The sequence below is a fragment of the Anomaloglossus baeobatrachus genome, chromosome 5 (assembly GCF_048569485.1).
Source record: "Anomaloglossus baeobatrachus isolate aAnoBae1 chromosome 5, aAnoBae1.hap1, whole genome shotgun sequence".
Taxonomy (NCBI): domain Eukaryota; kingdom Metazoa; phylum Chordata; class Amphibia; order Anura; family Aromobatidae; genus Anomaloglossus; species Anomaloglossus baeobatrachus.
Genome location: NC_134357.1, coordinates 547109200 through 547113764, shown reverse-complemented (window position 1 = coordinate 547113764; position 4565 = coordinate 547109200).

Sequence of the window (4565 nt, the reverse complement as noted above, 5' to 3'; positions counted from 1 at the left end):
CATTTTCACCAGTTTTTGGAAGTTCTCGTCCTGGGCTAAGTGTGAAGGGAATCTCCACAGTATGTCTGTTCCCTTGGGGTAGGTTTCTTCTAGGTCTAAGAGTAATGGGGCGTTATCTGATATCACCAGATCGTGTATGTCGATCCTCCTCATTTTGTTGAGTAGACCTTGTGTTAGTAGAAAATAATCTATTCTGGACCATGTGCTATGGACGTGGGAGAAGTGAGTGTACTCTCGGTCTGTCGGTTTTCGCCAAGCATCTATTACACTAGTATGTTCTGTGAATAGATTCAGCACCCTGTCATGTGTCCTGGCTAACATGCTTTTGTGTCCTGTGCCCAACCTATCTTCTCTGACGTTCATTACCGTATTAAGATCCCCTCCTATTATTATGTTCCTCTCAGGGTCCTCCAAAACCTGCCTCTCCAACTCCTGGAAGAAAATCTTATTACTCTCATTTGGTGCATATACATTGTAGATTTTGAGTCGTCCACATGGGGTATCAAGCAAAGCTTTTTGTATTCTCCCATCTCCATCATTTTCCTGTGTTATTACCTTACAATTTGCCTGCTTATGGAGTAATATTAACACACCTGCTTTATTATTTTGGGCTGAGGATCCCATCACTTCTCCCACCCACATTTTGCACATTCTGGTGAAATCCTGATTTTTCAAATGGGCTCCTGAAGTAGGGCAATGTCTACTTTAAGCTTCTTTAAGTGCCTCAATATCATTCGTCTTTTGTGTGGCGACTGCAGGCCTTTAACGTTCCATGACACAATTCGCATCCTTATGTATTACTTGAAATCTTACTTATCCTATCTTAACTAAAACCTTCTTAAAACCTGTCCACCGCGTCTCTCTCTGGTGGTGCAAAAAAAAAAAGAAAAAAAAAAGTCAATTAAACCAAGAAAATAACACCGCTATCCTATATCCTTTGTAGGAAAACACAGTTGCGGACTTCACTTTTTTCCCGCATGTATGTAGGGACTCCTAATGATCCCTCTTTCGCTCCTCAAAATATGTTCGCTTTCTTGAACTTCCACACTTCACTTAAAGACATGCTAAACATAGCTTCAGAAATATATACAAGTATCCCCAAGCCCTGAGGACTGAAAGTAGGTTGAACCTCGACCCAGTATATAGAGGCTCATTCCCAGGAGAGATGAAGGAAAAGAAAAGAAAGAAAAAGGAAAGGAGGGAAGAATGGAGGAGGGGTCCAGAGGATGGTTATGGGAAGGAGAAGGGTCGTAAATGGGGAGAGGTGTGAATGGGATGGGGGAGTTGGTTGGGACGGATGGGGTGGGAGGTAGTTTGTGGGTGGCAGAAAGTGTGTAGTCGGGGGGGGGGGGGCAGGAGAGGGTTTGTTTGTGGGTGGCAAAGGGGGTGTGGGTGGGAGGGTGTGGAAAGTAGTTTGTGGGTGGGGGAGTATAGTTGGAGGGAGTGGGAGGGGAGTGTGGGTATGGGGGTAGAGGGAGGCAGTTATGTGTTGATGGGGGGTGCGTTTGGGTGATGGGATAATAATGGGGTTGGGCAAGACAGGGAAAGAAGGAGGACAGAGGAAGAAAGAAAAAGAAGAGAAAAAAAAAAAAGAAAGGGAAAAGCGGGGGTATGGAGAGGGACTGTGGGTGTCTGGGTTATGGTAGAGTTAACGCTTCAGGCCCACATCATGAACTCCAGACCCCCATACAATCCCCCTCCCCCATCGCTCCTTTACAAACAGCATCAATACTCCACATTAAACATTAGCAATTTTGCCCCTGTATGGGCTATTTTATGTCCTCACCCCCTCTGGGGAGTAGCATCCCCACTCTTCGCCAGAGGCGACGATTTTGCAAAAGTCTTGTCCACATAGCGTCTTGCCTGATCAGGGGCCGTGAATGTCTCTGTACCTCCTCCCGGGGCAAAGATTTTAAGAATGGCCGGGAATTGCAAAGCAAATTTTATCTTCTTTCTGAAAAGCTCTGTGCAGACATCGCTGAAGGCTCTTCTTTTCTTTGTGACCTCCGCCGAATAGTCACTGAATATCAGAATCTTATGTCCTCTTACCACCGTGGGGGATATCTTCTTCCGAAATGCTTGTAAGATGTTAGTTTTATCCACAAAGTTCAAATATCTGACAATCACTAGCCTGGGTCTTGGAGGTGTGTTTGCACTTGTGTGCTGGGCTGGGGGTCCCACTCTGTGTGCCCTTTCAGCCTTGAGTGTATCAGCAATCCCCAAGGTGTGAGGTATGTCCTCCATGCATATCCCCATTAGCTGGTGAGGGGTGATAGTTTCTGGGAGCCCGATGATTCTTAAGTTGTTTCGTCTGGAGCGATTCTCGAGATCATCAATTTTATCTGCAAGTTGCTGGTTCAGCCTGGTGACTTTTTGCAGCTCGGCCTGCACCTCTCCCAGCTCATCCTCTGCAGTGCTGAGTCTATTCTCCACTGTAGCCAGTCTTTCTGATTGCTGTGAGATGGCTTCCTGCATTTTCTTCAGGGCATCAGACACTGTCTGCTCCAGCATTTCCTGAAGCTTGGGGGTTAACATCTTTACCACCTCATCAGCTAGGGACTTGTAAGAAATGCTGAGACCTGCAGTGCTTATCTCCTGCTCACCCCCTCCCTCCTGCTGGGTAAGCTGATTACCAGGTTTATTGCTTTTCCTGGGCTTGGTCACCTCTGGAGCCATTTTAGCATTAGCCCAGCTGCTCCTTTGTTGGGCTGGGGAAGATCCCTGTCCTGCCGTCCTGTTCTTGTGCACATACCTCTCCATTATGTCTGAGGGGCATGCACACTGTCTTATCTCCTCTTTCCCACCTCTTATCAGCTGGTTTGTGTGCTTGGGACTGCAGGGGCTTGATAAAGAAGCAGGAGCTCTTCTCACACACTGCCTTCCATGCGAGCGAGCGCAGAACCCGGACGAACCCGGACGTCTTGTGATACCTTTTAATGGCTAACTAAAATAAAATGAAACGTGTCATATTAAAAGGCAACTTCAGATCACAGAGCCATCGCAGGGTCTGGGAATACATATTCATTAAAATGTTTAACTCTGTGGACACAGGACTCAACCTGTCAGGAGGATTTATGGCACATTACAAAATCTGAAGAGTCTATTTCAGAGACTCACCAGACCTCTGATCTTACATGGATATTGGGACAATAAAACTCTCACACCACTAATCAAAGCTAATTAAGGATTCACTTTCTAAGCTCAGTGTTTGTTTATTTAAATGTCTTTTATTAGCCATCCCTCTGCTCTGTTTGTGCATATATTTGTGTTTCTTCAGATATTTTGTCATACCATGCCTGATGAAGGGACCTGAGATGTCTCGAAAGCTTGCTTTGTAACATCACTTTATTTTATTTTAGTTAGCCATTAAAAGGTATCACAAGATTATAATTTTGTTCCTCTCACTGAGAACATTCAATAATTTTTCAACTGGCTAACACGGTACCAAAACCTTTTCCCTTACTGGATCCTGTGACTTGCAGTTTATGAGTCATGTGGTCGGGAATGAGCTTAATGGGGCTGGGTGGGCATTAAAGTCGTGTGATCGGGAGTGAGCTGAATCTGCCATGACAGCGTGGATGAAGCTCTGGACAAGAGAGAGAGTGAGTGAGAGTATGTGTGAGTGAGAGTCTGAGAGTGTGTGAGAGTGTGTGAGAGTGAGAGAGTGATATTCAGGCCATGTTCTGTACAGCAAACAGGATACTTCCTGCAGTATACAACCGCAACTGTTAAAACTGGATCCGGCGTCCATTGAAATACATTGCAGCTACTGCCGCAATGTACAGGATCCGGTGACATGCAGTTTTTGGACGGAGGTGAAAAACGCAACAAGTTGCGTTTTTGATAAAAGGTAAAAAACTGCAACTCACCAGATCCTGACACTACCGCATACAAACGCATGCAAACGCATGTTGCCGCAAGTCTATTGACATTGCATTGAGGAGACAACGGATCCGGTAAGATGCGACCGGAAAATGCGCTGATGTGAAACCAACCCTAGTGAATCCTCACATTACATGCAGCAGACACTGAGTTGTCGACAGTCAGAATGAGTGGTCATGTGACCACTCGTATGCAATATGCATATTTCACATTCTGACTACCTATGCTGCCTCAGTCACTGCACGCAGTGAGCTCAATGTGTCAGTTCATATAGTGACACATACCTGGACAACCTATGTATAAATAAATATATATATATATATATATATATATATATATATATATATATATACAGTTAGGTCCAGAAATATTTGGACAGTGACACAATTTTCGCGAGTTGGGCTCTGCATGCCACCACATTGGATTTGAAATGAAACCTCTACAACAGAATTCAAGTGCAGATTGTAATGTTTAATTTGAAGATTTGAACAAAAATATCTGATAGAAATTGTAGGAATTGTACACATTTCTTTACAAACACTCCACATTTTAGGAGGTCAAAAGTAATTGGACAAATAACCAAACCCAAACAAAATATTTTTATTTTCAATATTTTGTTGCGAATCCTTTGGAGACAATCACTGCCTTAAGTCTGGAACCCATGGACATCACCAAACGCTGGG